Source organism: Pinus tabuliformis, chromosome 1_1 (genome assembly GCF_031772625.1).
Source record: "Pinus tabuliformis cultivar Carrire ecotype Pingquan chromosome 1_1, CPIR1, whole genome shotgun sequence".
NCBI lineage: Eukaryota > Viridiplantae > Streptophyta > Pinopsida > Pinales > Pinaceae > Pinus > Pinus tabuliformis.
In genome coordinates this window covers 881,683,549-881,702,460 of record NC_142297.1, presented here as the reverse complement: position 1 = coordinate 881,702,460, position 18,912 = coordinate 881,683,549, and positions in this window count along the sequence as shown.

Sequence of the window (18,912 nt, the reverse complement as noted above, 5' to 3'; positions counted from 1 at the left end):
ATCAGAGGAATTGTTATCCAGATCTATTCTTCTTATATCATGAATATCTTCTTCAGTATCAGATGAAGAGGAACTAGAAACCTCAAAATATTCACCTTCAGAATGAGATATAAGATCCCATTCTTTCGGATCATGAATTGTAGAGAAAATATCCATAATTTTCATTTGTTTCTTATCTTTCTTCTCTCTACAGTTATTTGCATAGTGACCTTCTTTCCCACAAATAAAGCATGTAAGTTTCTTTGAAGGTTTTGATCTCTTCCTGAATACTACTCTTCTTTTGCTAAAAGTTTTTCTGGAAGGATAATATTTCTTTTTCTTAGGAAAATACCTCTTAGGCTTACATGTACAAGTAGCATTAGATTTCTTCAATGCTTTGCTCTTGGATTTTGACTGACAACCAAAATTATATGTTTCAGGAAAATTATTGCATAACTTGGTGCTAAAATGCATCTGCTTCTTGAAATTCTTTTTAGCCTTCTCTGCAGCACACTCTTTTTGAAGTATAGAGACTATCATCTGGTGGACAGCTGCAAAAGACCAATTTTCAATATTGACCTTATTAGTCTCTATGTATTGATTTATCAGATCTGGGATTTTTCTTGGCATTGAGGCTATATAATATCTCAGATATGCAACATTATGGGAGTCATGAGCTTGATAAAGCAATTTTTGCATAGTGCAAAAATATTCTTGTAGATGATCAATATCACATAATTTCTGAGACAGGAATAACTGGGCATGATGAGCTGAGTCTTCTGGCACACATCCCACAAACTCATGTTTTAAAGCATCAAACAAGGCTTTCAAGGGATCTTCTTCATTTTCAACAATCTGTGTCATATCTCTATCAGACAATTTGTCCCACCACATTTTTGCAATACCAGTAAAAGACCAAACAATCTGGGTAACAATATCAGACCAACTTGCCTTAGTGTCTGCTTTCCTTTGTAATGCCCAAGCATGAATATTATGTAGGACATTAATCACTTCTTCATTACTTAAGTAATCAATATTCACTAGCAAAGTATTACCATATCCCTTTCTTGAGGGATTATCTAAGTTTGTGGTGGTGGTCTGTAATCTTTCTGAATATCTACCAAAAGGACTAGAAGCAGAAGCTTCATGAGTAGTAGTGTCCTCTTGGTCTTTCCTTCCTTTGTGTGAAAAGAAATAAGGCTCATGTCTATCTCTCTTAAAACTTGACTCACCTTGGTTAGCAGTTACTCCAGACATGGCTAATATTTCTTTTGGAGCAAATGGTTGACCATTTTCAATCAAACTTTTGAGAATAACATACTGTTTTGGTAGTCTCAGACTATCAAGAGAAGGAAATCTGTTTAGCCGATTTCTCATTAATTCTGTTTTCTCCTTGGCTAAATCTATTCCTTTCTGAATTCTTTCAATCTGAAGTTTACCAATATTCTCTACCCCCTTAAGAAGAATACTTTTATGGGAGGACTCAAGTTCAGAAGAAGTGAATGTTAATTTGGAACTTGAAAGGTCTACTTCTCTGTAATGTGGAGGAGAAGTAGTGACAGGAATAGCATCTCATAAATGACCAAGAGATTTGGAAATAATACCCATATTAGAATTGATATCATTCAATTGTTGGGTATGTTCATTTTGTGTGCCCAAAATTTCGTTGTAGCCAAAATGCAATTTCTTAATATGCTCTTTGACTTCTAAAACATCTCTGGCTATATCATCAATATTTTGCAACATACAAACAATTTGATAGTTTGTATAGTTGTGTAACTTTGTTGATTATGTTTGATCTGGATCAGACATATCTTTCATATATAACCATTGAAAATCTGCTTTCTTTGTTCCACTGCTGAATGTCCTTCTAGTATTTCCGGGTTCTAAATGTCTCTCACTTATTTTTGTAGATATATCAGATTGAGCTCTTGGAAGAGAAAAACTTTTAATATCAGGAATGAAGACTTGATAATCATTTTTAGGAGAATGAGGTTCTTCAGTCTAAAAGGAAGTAGATGGGACACAAAACCAGCAATCAACAGATTTATGAGATTGGGACCTTTGGGTCATCCTTCTTGGGATAGCAGGCATGTGTCTGGGCACAGAGAGGTAGGAAGAGGATGTAGGATCCATACCTCTTAAGAGTGGAGATGCATTGATAGCAGACATGGAGCGAGTAAGTGTGGGAGAACTAAGCTTTAATCCAGATGTACCATCAGGATGTTGAATCAAAGACAAGTGCTGAGGTGTCTTTGGAGTACTAGGCTAAGGGTATTTCTGTGATAATGGAACATAATTATTATTCCACTCATCAGGAAAAGTACATTCACAAAAACCAATCTGTAGTGGAGTAGTATTTCCAGGGCCAACAATTACTCCTTCTTTCAAAGCTCTGTCTTTCAACTTAGGATTGAGTGCAGGCATAGAAGTAGAGACAAACCGTAGGCAAATAGATGCATGCAGTTGAGCAATTTGAGATTGGGGAGCAACATCAAAACCATAAAACTGTATATAAGCATTAAGGAAATCATTGATATATGGGTCAGTTAAGGAAACTTGATAGCGAGGAATGACAGAAGACCAAACAGGGCCATTATTGAGAGGGCTCTGGAATCCTCCTAGCAAAGCATCATGAAAGTTATTCATCCTGGTATCTAATACACAAGTCAAACACGAAGTATTCAAACCAGGTCGGACTAGAGGATTGATGCCGAACTAAATCATTCCTATATGGACATATTTATAACCATTCTCTAACCCCCATTCTATGTCATCTTTCTTGATCAAAGGAATCTGGTAAACTGACTGACCAGTAGAAATAGGAATATTTACAGAAGTAAATCTGAAAAGCTGAGCAGCGCGAAATTGAAAAATAGGAATCTTATAAAGCTTATCAACTTCTATCTCTGGCAGTGTCCAATTAGGCTAAGGTTCAAATTCTTGTACCAATACTTTTTCATCATAAAGGATTTCATCATTATGAGATCTATTCAAGAATTTATTGAGGAAAGACCATCTATTCTTATGAGCTATCTTTTTGTCTTCGGGTTTCTGAAGAGTAAACTCATTCATATAACTAGCCATTGAAATTAAGTATAAGTAAGCACCTGAACAGAGGAGAGACAAAGTCTTTGTGCACCAGGAAAGCGAAACACAGCAGTCCATCGCTTTCACAGCTCTTTACCAGCGCCTTACCGCCAACTTAGACTTGTGGACAGTAGCTCAGACAAATATTAAGGTATTACAGACTCATGTGCTTGGATATGCCTATGTTACTTTGTGCAATGGATCGATAAGATTGCGAAATACATAGACAATGAAGTAGTTAAAGAACATAATAGACAAACACATATAAACACAAAAAGTTTAATAAGGAGTTCACCCAAAACTCCTGGGCTATGTCTCTTGGTCTAGCCTTTAGTGGTGACCTCTCTATTATGTCTTCAAAAACAGAGTTTTACAACAGTGAGCTCAAATTGAGCCTCACACAACAGATACAAGACAATAAGGCTTTACTTGGATCCCCCAAGTCTCTTCTGAGTACACAGACTCTCCTCACTGTCTCTCTGTCTCTGTTGCTCTGTCTCAACACTGCCCGTCTTTGTCTCTGTTTTTTCTGTGTCTTTAAAGCCAATCGACGCTGTCTGTTCATTTCTCCTTCTTGGGCTCTCTGGCTTCTTGGCCTTTGTCCACTCAGATCCCCTTCTGAGCATTAGAAATCATTGCTAAACGATTTTAGGGATGGTGGCCACCTGTTCTGTAACGGAATGGACCATTGGGCCTTTGAAATCCCAAAAATGGTCGTTCTTTGTTTACACAGAGAAATACATTCAAACACGGGAAAAATCCTCTAGGCACTGTTTATCGGACTTCAAATATCCATAAAACTGACTTAGACTTCTATCGGGTCCGCCTTTTAATTGCTTATCACATCCACACCATTGATCTTAGAGATCTAGATCCAACAGTTGTGGTTCATTTCGGGCGGCTCTTTCGTACGGGGGTTAACTACCCGATAAGGGTGGTTTTCTCTCTTCAGGGCCTGGACATGTGGCAACCAATGTATGGGCTCGGGCGGAGCCCGACCAAAACCATTTATTTCCCACGGCCCGCCTGAAATCCTACCTATTTCCTTTGTATTAAAAAATACATTAAACACTGAAAAACCCCGTAAAATGGCTTTAGACGGACTTGAAATATTATGCATATGCATTCATAAACCCCTTTCGGGTTCGGTTTCATCGCATAAGCGCTTTTCCTTCGTATTTTGTTTATTTAATGAAAAACGCAAATATAAAGGAAAATGTTGTTTTATGGAACTCAAAATATATATGTTTTTATTTATAATCCTGTCAGGTCTGGCTACCGCAGTCACATGAATCGGCTCCACTCCTCTGTGTTGCTCCAATTACGATATCGCGATTCAACTTGGGTCGTCGATCTGTGTGCTTGATCGACGGTCCTCGTTGACCCCGCTAATCGATGTCACATATACCATGTGATATCCCCCGATTGCCTCCGCTTGCCATCGCTGATTGTGATTTGCTGATCGGATCTTGACTGTTAATTGGCCAAATCTGACGGCTCCGTTGCATTGTAGTTTTAAGCCTCTAATACTCTATTTTTCAATGTTTTCTCTATGTTTTTGCCTCCTGATAGTGTTATCCACCTTCTTTAAAGGTTTTTCTTAGGCGACAATTTTGAATGTTTAGAAGATTTTGAAGACTTAGAGGGTTTTCTAAGATCCATTTGGATCACGCCTTCCCACTGAAAAAGGCTTTTCGACCACCAAAAGTTGGTTTTTAAGCATCAATCAAGTGAGGATACAACTTCCTCACCTTTCCAATCTCTATCCATATTTCACTGCTTGGTTTTGAACCTTTGATTCCAATTCTGAGGTACTCAACATCCCCTCTGCGTGTAGTTCTCACCTTCCTGTCCAGAATTGTATCTTCCTGCAACTCATTGAGATATTTAGGCAACAAATCATCAATGGAAGGCAACCGACTTTTCTCTTTGGGATCTTCAATCAATGAAGGTTCAAAAAGTCTCAAGTTCTCTGCATTAACTACTGAATAGATGTGAATGTAAGCTGGCAAATCAAGGCGAAAAGCGTTCTCACCAATTTTCTCAAGTATCTTGAAAGGCCCATACCTTATTGGCTTCAGATTCTTACCTTCACCTTGCATTCTGTCTTTGTTGATGTACAGCCATACTTGATCACCAACTTGGAAGTTATGCTCAATTATATGCTTATCATGTTTTGCCTTGTACTTGGCTTGGCTCTTTTCCAGCTGTTCCTGCACTGCCTGGTGAATTTCTTGGATCTGTTCAATGAATTTGGTTGCTTTGTCCACATCACTCTGTCCATCAACTGCTATGTCTTTACTAAAGACAAAATCCGAGGGAGACCTTGGTGTAAAACCAAAACAAGTCTCAAAAGGAGATCTTTGTGTAGAAGAATGTTTAGCACAGTTGTAAGCATGTTGCACATAACACAAATGTTCATCCCAAAGTTTGGGATGCTTGCTGCAATAGCCCCTGAGCAACTAGATCATTATCTTGTTGACCACCTCTGTTTGGCCATTTGTTTGTGGATGAAAGGTTGTGCTCTTCTTCAGTCTGGTGTCCATCAACTCCCATAGACTTGACCAAAACTTCCCAACAAATCGGGAATCTTGATCAGACACAATAGAAGTGGGTAACCCAAAATGAACCCATACATGTTGAAAGAACAACTTTGTTGTTTGTTCAGTTGTAATTTTCTTGTTACAAGGTATTAAAATACACATTTTGCTGGACCTGTCAATAATAACATATAAATAATCATGACCTTTTCTATACTTTGGCAATCCCCAAACAAAGTGCAAGGAAACACTTTCCCAAGGATGAGAAGCAACTGGAAGTGGAGTGTACAAGCCTAGTTTTCTATTGCTGGGCTTGCTTTTAGCACACATGGTACACCCTTTAATATATCTAGAAACTATTTCATGCTTTCTTGGCCAATAACAGAATTTTTGCAGCTGTGCAACTATTTTACTTACACCAAAATGGCGTGATATTAGAGAAGTATGTGCTTCTCGGATTATGTTAACTCTTTCAGTTTGAGGAATGCATAACTTTCCCAAATGATACAAGATTTGGTCCTTAACATGATAATCCAATTCTTCTACTTGTTTGCCATGACTTAAAGTTGCATATACATCCTTAAAATCTACATCTTGAGCATATTGTTCAATGTAGCTTTCATGCAATACTGAGTTATGCTCAAGTATAGTAGATGCATTTATGATTGGTCTGGATAACATATCTGCAACCTTATTGTGTATGCCTTTTTTTATATCTAATGACAAGATGAAACTGTTGTAGAAAACCCATCCACCTATAATGTCTTGATTGCTGCAATTTAGTTTGTGAGTGCAAATATTGAAGTGGTTGATGATGAGTATGTATAACTATTTCTTTGCCCATTCGATAATGCTTCCACTTTTTCACACTCTATACTAATGCATACAATTCTTTATCATATGTGGTATAATTAACTACTGAAGAATTAAATGTTTCAGAATGATAATATATGGGTTTACCATGTTACATCAACACTGCTCCCATGGCATAGTCACTAGCATCTGTTTCAATCTCAAATGGTATTTGAATATCTGGCAATGCTAGTACTGGTGTTATACTAATCTTTTCTTTCAAGGTGTCGAAGGATTTCTATTGTTTGCCTCCCCACTGAAACACCTTGTTCAATCCTATTAAAGCATGTAAGGGAGCTGCAATCAAGGAAAAGTTAGCAATAAAATTTCTCCAATATTGCGTTGCTCCTAGGAAGCTCCTAACTTCTATAACAGATTTGGCTTTAGGCCAGTTCACAATGACTTCGACCTTAGAGGGATCTATCTTCAACTCACCACCCCCTACAATATGACCCAAATAATTCAAAGATGTTTTGCCAAATTCACATTTTGATAACTTAACATAGAGATTTTCTCTTTTCAAAACATCTAGAGTCTACTTTACATGCTTTAAATGTTCTTCCCATGTTTTATTGAAAACAAGAATGTCATCTAAATATACAATTACAAAATCATCAATAAAAGGCCCGAGTACATCATTCATAACTCTAATGAAAGTGGCAGGAACATTAGTTAAGCCAAAAGGCATAACTAGCCATTCATATAGCCCTTGCTTTGTTTTGAAAGAAGTCTTCCATGCATCTTTTTCTGCTACTTTGACCTGATGATAGCCACTACGCAAGTCCAACTTGGAAAAGTAAACACTTCTTTCAACTGATCCAATAGATCATCTATGCGAGGAAGAGGATAATGATTCTTGATCGTTATTTTATTCAGTGCTATGTAATCAATGCACATCCTCTACGAACCATCTTTCTTTCTCACAAACACAATTGGAGATCTGCATGGTGATATGCTTGGCCTTATGAACCCTTTGTCGAGCAGCTCATGTACCTGCTTCTTGATCTCTAAATTCTCTAAAGCGGATAAACTGTACATTCCAATGTTAGGCAATGGAGCATCTTGCTGCAAATGAATATCATGTACTATTTCCCTTTTGGGTCGCAGACCTTTAGGTTCTTGAAATAGGATATCATATTCCGAAACAACTTTTTCTAAATCAGCTTTCTGTTTAGCATCACAACCCTCAAATACATTGGTTTTATCAGGGGTTTTTTCCTTTACAACCATTAGTAAAAATTGCTTGCATGAATTTACAATTCTTTTCATCTACCCTAAGTTTATGAGAGTGTAGTTATTTTTGAGCTGATGAACTCTTACAATATATTTTGTTCCATCTTTTGTGAGTTGATACTTATTTTCAGTTCTATAGAAAATGGCCTTTCTATCATACAAGTAAGGACTTCCTAACAATACCACATATATCCAAGGGAACCGTATCTAACTCAACCTCATCTACAAAAGTTGACCCAATAGAAAACCTAAGTTTACATTGTCTAGTCACTTGTAGCTTTGCTTTATCACATACCCAACCTAATGGATATGGCTTCTTGTTAGGTGTTGTTAGTAAGCCCAACTTCTTTACAATTGTTTTAGAAATCAAGTGTACTTGTGAACCACTATCAAATAAAGTATCAATCTTTTGATGCTTGGAAATAACTCTAATATGAAAAAGCTCATGTCTTTTCCTCTCATTGTCTTCATTATCAATAGATTGTGCAGAATTACTAGTAGATGCTTCAAAATTTTTACCTTTTATACCTGTGGTTGTGACTGTTGTTTCATCACCTGAGTCTGACCCAAAATCTTTCTGAATAGCAATAGTAGTCTTCTTCTTCTTACCACCGAACTTCTTGGGTTTCAGCACCAGAAGCAAATACCAGCAGTGTTCATCATCATGCCCATCCTTCTTTCAGTGAGTGCATGAAGGTTTGTATTTATGTATAGTGTTTGTCTTCCTCTCCTTCCATTTTTGCTTCTTCTTTTCCTTGTTCTTGCTTGCAGTGGGTTTTGATGATCCCCCAATATCTGGGTTCACATTCTTGCCTCTAGCCTCTAGATGTGTAGCCTAAACAGATACCTCATCTATCATAGTAGGGTTAAACATGAGAATGGTGTGCCTCAAATAGCTGTTTATACCACCTATATATTTCAACAAAGTTTCAGGTGAGTCTAGAGAAACGCCTAGAATTAACTCTTTTTCTAAATTCCTGGGTATAGCTTTGTACAATTTGGCCCTTTAGCTAGCGAAGAGTTTGCCAACTCATCATTGCTTGTTGCATATAAACTAGTGGATAGCATTGTTTTTTAATGGCAGAAACAAATTCATTCCAGGTAGAAAGAATTTTACCATGCTTCTTCAAATCAGCTTGTGTCTTGCCTTCCCATCACACTAGGGCAGTTCCTCCAAGGCGAAGGCTAGCCAGCTAAATATTTCTCCTTTCTAAATTGGTGTTCTGCACCCTACAATATACATCAATCTATCTAATCCAGTTATCTAGATTTTTTGCATTTAATTCACCATCATAAATTGGTAAATCAAATTTAACATCTAATTTAATCACAACAGCTTTCTTCTTTTTCTTTTCAGGGCTAGTTTTATGTGAAGAAGATGATGAGGATGGTGATGATGGAGTAGATGGTGGAGAGGGCTTCTCTTCTTTCTTTTTTCCTTCTGGATGGCCATCTAGAAGAGGTTCCTCTGCTCCTTTTTCTGTTTGAGATGCTGAAGTGCTTTCACCTCTGCCTTTCTTAAATTCTCTATACATCTCTTCCACCATGGCTCTCATGGTCATGAAACTATCCATGAACTGAGAGTCTGATTCTGATGAGGTTTGTTCTGCCATCCTCCTCCTAGGATAGACTCTTCCAATTTCTGGATTAGCCTTGACAAGTTCTCCTTCTCCTAGTTTGAGCTTTGATCTAGTTAGCATTCAAAAATCCAACACAAGCTTGTCTAACCTTAGCAAACCTAAAGCTCTGATACCACTTGATCTGATGATAAAATCTTAGACAATTATTAAGGTATTACAGACTCATGTGCTTGGATATGCCTATGTTACTTTGTGCAATGGATCGATAAGATTGCGAAATACATAGACAATGAAGCAGTTAAAGAACATAATAGACAAACACATATAAACACAACAAGTTTAATAAGGAGTTCACCCAACACTCATGGGCCACGTCTCTTGGTCCAGCCTTTAGTGGTGACCTCTCTATTATGTCTTCAAAAACAGAGTTTTACAACAGTGAGCTCAAATTGAGCTTCACACAATAGATACAAGACAATAAGGCTTTACTTGGATCCCCCGAGTCTTTTCTGAGTACATAGACTCTCCTCACTATCTCTCTATCTTTGTTGCTTTGTCTCAACATTGCCCGTCTCTGTCTCTGTTTGTCTGTGGCTTTAAAGCCAATCGGCGCTGTCTGTTCATTTCTCCTTCTTGGGCTCTCTGGCTTCTGTTATAGACATTTTTGGGCACTGCAACCCCAATCACAAATGTCAATAAACAAAGGGCTCTTAAGTCCCTAAAAGTGTTGTTCTGACCCCTAAAAGAACAAGGTCAACTGATTACATCTTCTCCCAGAAGTTCTCCATGAAAAACTACTCAGAACTTGTCAAAACTAGACCATTTCACTTGCTCCATAGGCAAAGTGCGCTGCATCCCACCTAAATACACAGAGTAGGTGCAATGCATGTCAAAAAGCCCTTCTATGGGGTGCGATGGGCGAGAAGGGACAAATGGCAGGTTCAATCCGCAAGGTGGAGGAGCATGGAATCTTCCAGAAACCTCTCCTGTGACACTTGCCTCTCTGAATTCGACCAGGGATGAGTAAGAGGTCATCAATCTCCAAGTGGACTCAAGAACTATCAGAGAGAAGACACTAATCAAATCTCAAAAGCTGACTCACCTCCCTTGCAGACATCTATATATGGATCCCTCATCCCAGAGATCTAGAGGCTGGAATTTTGTATCTTGTGAGGAAGTGCTACTGGTTTCTTGGTGCAATATCATAGTGTTGGGTGATCTAAGCTTGTCATGAGGTGAAGAAGGGCTTCTTGTTGAGAGGATGATGCTGGGTCAGAACAATTGGTTGTAATTCTCTTGGCTCTTTCTTGATTATCAATAAAGCTATTCAAGTTTTCCTCTATACACTTGTGTGATTGATGTTTTATGCATTTGTGTGGTTAATATACATCTGATCCTATATTGCTTATGATAATAGATCTATGTTCTCGTATAGTGTTATGCTGCTTTGATTCTACAGGTACTCTGTGAAGCTGGGTATACAAGAAAGCAAGTAGCAAAGGACTATCAGAAGAGAGAGGAATCGAGCAAGGAACCAAGCGCAAGACAGAGGTTGGTCTCCTTTATTCTTCTCTCATCTATCTCTCATAAAGGAAAACGAAAGTAGTTTTAGTTTGTTTGCTTCTAAGGTAGCTACCAGCCTTAGTGGGACTAGCAGCTCTGCATAGACACTATTCCCAGTAACAGCTTCTCAGCCTTTGTCTGCTCAGATCCCCTTCTGAGCTTTAGCAATCATTGCTAAATGCTTTTAGGGATGGTGGCCACCTGTTCTGTAACGAAATGGACCATCAGGCCTTTAAAATCCCAAAAATGGTCGTTCTCTGTTTATACAGAGAAATACATTCAAACACGGCAAAAATCCACCAAACACTATTTATCGGACTTCAAATATCCATAAATCCGCCTTAGACTTCTATCGGGCCCACCTTTTAATCGCTTATCGCATCCACACCGTTGATCTTAGAGATCTAGATCCAACAGCTTTGGTTCATTTTGGGCGGCTCTTTCGTATGGGGGTTAACCGCCCGATAAGGGTGGTTTTCCCTCTCTAGTGCCTGGACACGTGGCAACCAATGTATGGGCTTGGGTGGAGCCCGGCCAAAACCATTTACCGCCCACGGCTTACCCGAAATCCTGCTTGTTTCCTTTGTATTAAAAGATACATTAAACACTGAAAAACCCCATAAAATGGCTTTAGACGGACTTGAAATATTATGCATATGCATTCATAAACCCCTTTTAGGTCCGGTTTCATCGCATCGATGCTTTTCCTTCGTATTTCGTTTATTTAACAAAAAACGCAAATACAAAGGAAAATGTTGTTTTATGGAACTCAAAATATATATGCTTTTATTATAATCCCGTCGGGTCTGGCTATCGCAGTCGCATGAATCAGCCCCGCTCCTCTGTGTTGCTCTAATTGCAATATCGCGATTCAACTTGGGCCGTCGATATGCGCGCTTGATCGACGATCCTCATTGACCCCACTGATCGTTGTTGCATATACCATGTGATAGCCCCCGATTGCCTCCGCTTGCTATCGCCGATTGCAATATGCCGATTGGATCTGGACCGTTAATCAGCCAGATCTGACGGCTCCGATGCATTGTAGTTTTAAGCATCCGATACTTATTTTTTCAATGTTTTCTCTATCTTTTTGCCTCCCGATAATGTTATCCGCCTTATTTAAAGGTTCTCTTAGGCGACAATTTTGAATGTTTAGAAGATTTTGAAGACTTAGAAGGTTTTCTAGGATCCATTTGGATCATTGGGTTTATAATATTAGTCCCTTGGGTTTAATATTTGTCCCTTGTGTTTAATATTAGTCCCTTGGTTTCATAATCCCTTGGGGTTTAGTATTAATCCCTTAGGTTTATTATTCTCTTTGGTTTATAATATCAATCCCTTGGGTTTATAATATGAATCATAGTCAAATGTCGCATTGTGACAAAAATTGTCTCCATGTGAAAATCGTGGGCAATCATGGTCAACCATAGTCAGCCATGGTTGATCATCAACCATGTTTTTTAGAATCAGACATGGTCAACCATGGTCAATAATAGTCGAACATCACATTGCAACAAAGATTGTCTTGATATGAAAAGCATCCATGGTCAACCATGGTCTAACATTGAATTGTGACAAAGATTGTCTCGATATGTAAAACATCCATGCTGAACCATGGTCCAACGTCACATTGTGATAAGGATTGTCTCAATATGAAAATCGACCATGGTCAACCATGTTTTTTTAGTGTTTATAATATTTATCTTATGGTTTATATACCTTAGGTTTATAATATTAGTCCCCTGGGTTTAATATTATTCCCTTGGGTTCATAATACCTTGAGGTTTTAGTATTAATCCCTTGATTTTATTATTCTTTTGGGTTTATAATATCAATCATGATCAACTATGGTCTAACGTCGCATTATGAAAAGGATTCTCTATATGAAAGTCAACCATGGTTAAATGTCGATTTGTGACAAAGATTGTCTCAATATGCAAAACAACTATGGTTCAATGTTGGATTGTGACAAAGATTGTCTAGTTTATAATATTTATCTTAAGGTTTATAGACCTTGGGTTTATTATATTAATCCGTTAGGTTTAATATTACTCCCTTGGGTTTATAATTCCTTTGGTTTTTAGTATTAATCCCTTATATTTATTATTCCATTAGGTTTATTAAATTGTGTTTAATTATTTTTTATAATTTTTGCTTGTGTACTACTATTTATTTCTAAAGTTATTTTAAATTGTTATTAATTAATTTTTATTTATTTATTATTATATTATATTATTAATATGTAATATTAGTAATATATTATTATATAATATTATTATTATTATATAATATTAATAATATCATTTTATTAATAATATTGATATTGGTTGATATAAGTGTTAATATAAATGTGATTATTGAGCCAAGGTACTTATTTTACAGTTACGAGAGGATATGTAAGCTTGTCCGTCCATCCGTGCCCCTTTAAAATAAAAGTAATTAGAAGTAAAAAACATGTGTGAATAAGATGTTTAAATATTATAGTTTTCAAAAATATTTCAACAAAATATTTAAATATACTATTTGAATGCTAACTAATTTATATCCATATCAACCTAATATATCTATATATATAAAAACAAATTAAGTTTTCATGGTTAAAATTTTTATTTGATCCTATATATACTATATTTAACATTCAAAAATACAATTTAAACAAAGAAAAATACAATAAAAAAATTTACACCAAAAGAAATTTGATCCCTATCAACTCATGTTAAATCTATACTTAAAATAAATCTATAGTAATATTAGTTAAATTCAAAAAACACATGACAAAACTCAAAACAAAAATTTTCCACTCAACTCTATTCTATAAACACGAATGCGGACACTAGCGGTCATGGACAATGATCTCATTGTAGCCTAGATTAGGGCAACGAATATGCCAACGTTTTTTTCAGAGGAAAAAGCATCATAGATTATATTGAGACAATATAAAAACCATCATAAGATACAAAAGGGTGGCAAGAGAAGCCACGATCCAAGACATCTCGAGAAACAAGCAAAAGTCAGATGTCCGAAAAGGCACCTTGTGCAGAAAGACAAATACATCAACATGGAAACATAAAGGACTGAGAATACAGGAAACCATATTACAAAACATATACATCAGGTTCAGGAATCATGGCATAAATGCACCAAAAAAAAAAACCAGGAGAAACAAATTCCAAGAGCGGCCAGGACATCACATCCACCACTACTTCCATAGACAAAAAGCCAAAAGTCATATAGCGGGCCCATTCTTTTTGGGCTGCTTTTTTGGGACTGAATCGAATATTGCAATGATGCGATGCAAAATGGATCTATAGGGATCCTTTGAGTCTCTGAAAATTTTATAATTCCTCCACTTCCATGCGCACCATAACATAATAACGATGAGAATACGCCTTGGCTCCCTTTGTCTGCACCACCATTCGAAAGCTGCATGGATAGAATAAAAAACAACATGAGGAAAACCAAGAAGAATGGCCAGATCATACCAGATTTGCTGAGAGGATTTGCATTGGAAGAACATGTGGAGATTTGACTCCTCGTCTGATTCACACATCGAACACCTGCTAGGGCTGTGCCAGCTTCTTTTCCTCAAGTTGTCCCATGTCAGGTTCTTATTATTAAACACCAACCATGCAAAAAGAATCATCTTAATATGCCAACGTTGCTCTTTATAATCCCCACAAATTTTCATTAATTTTTTTTGATAGAATCCTTGATATTTTCGATTGAACCCTTTATGTTTTTAATGGTTTTGCTCAGCAATTTTACCTTGGGATCGTATTTGATTTGTACCTCGGATTGCGCTGGCTCGGTTCAACCCACTAGAAACGGGTCTCTCGTATTTTTTAAATTTTACTACTTTCTATATAAATGTGCAAGATTTGAGCCAATTTCATAAATAAGGCATTCATCATCTAAGTATCGTAGTCGATTTTAGTAATAATAATAATAATAATAATATCCATTTTTAAGGTCATAACCAAGTTAGAGACTAAATTGGTGTATGAGACCCCCTTGTTTGTGGGACAAGGGACCCACCTCTTTGCAACGATTTCACTACTAAGTCTACAAAGACATACATACTCTACCCCCTCTCGTTTTGAACCTGTGACCTCTTAGGAAGAAACACATGACATACGCATATGATATGATAACATCTGCAATTAGAATGAGATTAAGATTAAATGAAAAAGTTCCTTCGATTACGCTAGTTTCAAAACCATGCTTTGGTAATTAGTGCCCATTTGCTTGTAATTGCTTTCCCTGGTATATATTTGATATAAAACAGGGACCATGTAAAACACCTCCAAGCGATCAACAGTTGGGAGGATGTAAACGAGATCGACGGCGAGGAGGGCATATCAGGCTATGAAGTGACGCACCAGTCAACGTTCCCAGGCTACCCGATGTGTAGCATGGCCACCACTAGTTTGATCGATGTGTACCATGGCCACTGCTGGTTTGATTATAAGACTCCCGTTATGGTTCACTCATACCACCCATGTGAAAGCCAGATATTGCCTTATCGAGCTCTTTTGGGGTTAGAGATGAGAACATTCACTTCAGAAAAAAAGAAAAGTTTAATCTGACGATTAGCCTGCACGATGACAATGCACGCGTGTTAATACAGATGATGAAGAATCAAACTATGCTGCTCAGGGACTATGGTAGTCAAGGTCGAATAGTCATCATTGCAGTATAGAGGTATCTACCCATTTGACATTTAACCTATATTGTCACCATTTATGAATAAAAGGGCACGTAATGTTCTATTGTCCCTTTTTCTGAGTGCGGAAATAAGATGGTTTTGATCGTCCCAAGATGAGCTTAGCCTATACGGCAAAGGTTCTATCACCTGCACCAACGGAAATACTACTATAGGAGTGTAATTTATTTTTGCTACGTTTATCGAGAACGTAAATTTTCATAATATCCTTGAAATAAATTTAAATTTCAAATAACATATATTTACATAGGATTAAAAAGCTATTTTTTAAAAGTTTTTTTATTTATTAACATATTTATATTGTTATTTTAATTTTAAAGTTTTCCAATGCATAATGGCATATGTATAATTATGTCATATTGAGTAGAAGAAGTGTTGTGTGGGAAGTGTTAAAGTACGGATATCTCTTTTGCATGGTTCTTTTTCTGCACACATCTCTATTTTTGTAAAGGATAATTATGTCATATTGAGTAGAAGAAGTGTTGTGTGGGAAGTGTTAAAGTACGGATATCTCTTTTGCATGGTTCTTTTTCTGCACACATCTCTATTTTTGTAAAGGATAATCATGTCATATTGAGTAGAAGAAGTGTTGTGTGGGAAGTGTTAAAGTACGGATATCTCTTTTGCATGGTTCTCTTTCTGCACACATTCTTATTTTTGCACCTTTGCACACATTTCCCTCTCTATACATTTCTTTTGCACACCTCCATCCTTAACGCTTCTTCCACACATACATGAACTCTTTTTAATGTGGTTCATGAAAAACACTCAAGAAAATTATCAGTTTGGGACTGATAAGTTCGGCATGTATGGAAAAGGCTTTATCACCTACACCCAGAGAAACACTATTGCAAAAGTGTAATGCATTCTTGCTAAATTAATCAAGGTTATAGATTTTCAAAATATACTCAAATTTAATAAACATTTCATTTGCAAATACTTAAATTTAAAACTAAAATAATATATATTTTAATATGATTAATTTTAATTATTTTTATTTTTATTTTTGTAACATTAGCATTGAAATTAATGTAACATCAACCATGGTTAACCATGGTTGACAATAGTCAAACATGGTAAACCAAGGTCAAACATAATATTTCCTCTTAATCCCTTGTCAATCATGGTAATCATTATCAACCATAGTCAACTTAGGTCAAACATGGACTACCTTGACCAACAATTGTCTACTATTTTCAACTATTGTCAACCTAGTTAACCCACTTCAACCATTAATGCAACCATTTTTGTAACATTAACATTAATGTAATATGAACCATTGTCAACCATGGTTGACATTTGTCAACTATGGTCAATTTCAATGTAACAATGGTCAACATTAATGTAACATTGTTAAATCGTTGTAACATTAATACATTGTTACATTAATGGTTGACCATGGTCAAACATAGTCAACTTCAATCAACCATCTTCAACATTAGTCAATCTCATCAACCATGAACAAACTCATAAACCCTCTTCAACCATGGCCAACAAATCCATCCCACACATGTAGCATGTTAACTAACACAACCACATACCACATTACTAAATGTGGTTGATATACACCAATCAACATTATTTTCCACCTTTTATATGTCAATCTACCCAAATTTGCATTTATCAACCACATTTACTAATATGATTGTGTTAGTTTTATTCAATTATATAAATGTTTTAGTAAGATTAAATATGCTATCGCACTAATTTTTTAATAAATATTTACACTTTTGAACCAAAAAAAATATAAACATGGTAAATGTTGTGAAATACAATATAATTGTAATTATAAAAAAAATGTAATTTAACTAATTAATATTTTATTTTAAATCAAACATTAAAAATTATTATGATCTAAAATGTACTTACCTTTAAATTCTTCAATATAATTTTTTTAACACACGAATTATGTTAACTACAAAATTTAAATTTGTTATTCTATAAAATCTCTATAATATTTTATGCAAAATCCATCTTAAAAAAATCAAATATATTATTATGTTAATTAAGTAAACTACACTATTAATTAATAACAAACATATTATGTGTTTTTATTTTTTTAATGGAGTGATAAAATGATGTAGATATGATACTTTAGATGCTTCAAATATTAGCTGAAATAAACCTAACAAGTAAAGAATATGTGTGGAACCAGAAATTCGATTATGAAAGTGTCCTCTTCAGATGTCGATCCTGCTTTAAGACGGGCCATCTAGTCAAAAATTGCCCAAAAGCCTCCCAGAAAAATTCTGCTAGAAAAAAACACCACAGATCTACATGGTGGGAAGGATCACAAAAAGAACACTACACTGTCATCAAAGAAGAATACTCTAGAGAAAACTCTGAATCACAAGAAAGAAACAACTCTCAAGTCAAGCAGGGAAAAAGGCCGGCCCAGCAACAAAAAAGTGAACTCGACAACCCCTCAAGCATCAACAGTTATGAGGATTCGAATACCGCACAAAATAAATCTTCATTTAACAGCAAAGCAGATCTCTTGGACCAAACTTCTTCTCCGTCTATTTTCAAGAGGACGAACACAATAGATCGCGAAGCTAAGACACCAATGTCTCAAAACCCAGAAGAGATGAAGGAGATGCAAGATACAAGAAGTTGGAAGACCGTAGAGAAAAAAAGAAAGCTACAACATCAATCTCGCCAAGAAAGACAAGGAGCCAGACAATTAAAAACTAAGAAAATTATAGGTCTAATAGACCAATTTGGTCTCAGTGGACGTTAACCACTATCATCATCATCATCATTTCGAATATGTGAATGAAGTATATACAACCTTTTTCAACATATTATCCAAATTTTGTCATTAAGTTTTACTGTGAAGAAAGAAGAAACGTGATAATGATTTAATGAATGAAATTATTCAAACACCTCAATGTAATGAATGAAATGATTCAAACACCTTAATGAAATGATTCAAACACTTCCCATAGAAGAAAAAATGTCCAATCGCAAAAATAAGATAATGGTAACCTCATTATGGTCGTGATAATGCATTTTCGTTACATTACGTATTTTTTGTGGTTATGCTATCACTAAAGTATATTTAATAAATAAATTCATCAGAAGATTCCTTGCTTCCATAACACTTGGCTTTCCACTTACCGTGTTTATGTTTTTGGATGGCAATTTATATATATATATATGGATTTTGATGCAAAACATATTAGAGAACACAAAACTGAACACAATATAGTTTGAATTTTATATTATGATCGAATGAATTTTATACATGTTTGATGAAATTTCTTGATTCGGGTTGTTGGTGGTTTCTTCATGAAGCTATTTGAAGTTTCGAGAAGCCTTGAGACAATCTCTTGAATTCTCGAGAAGA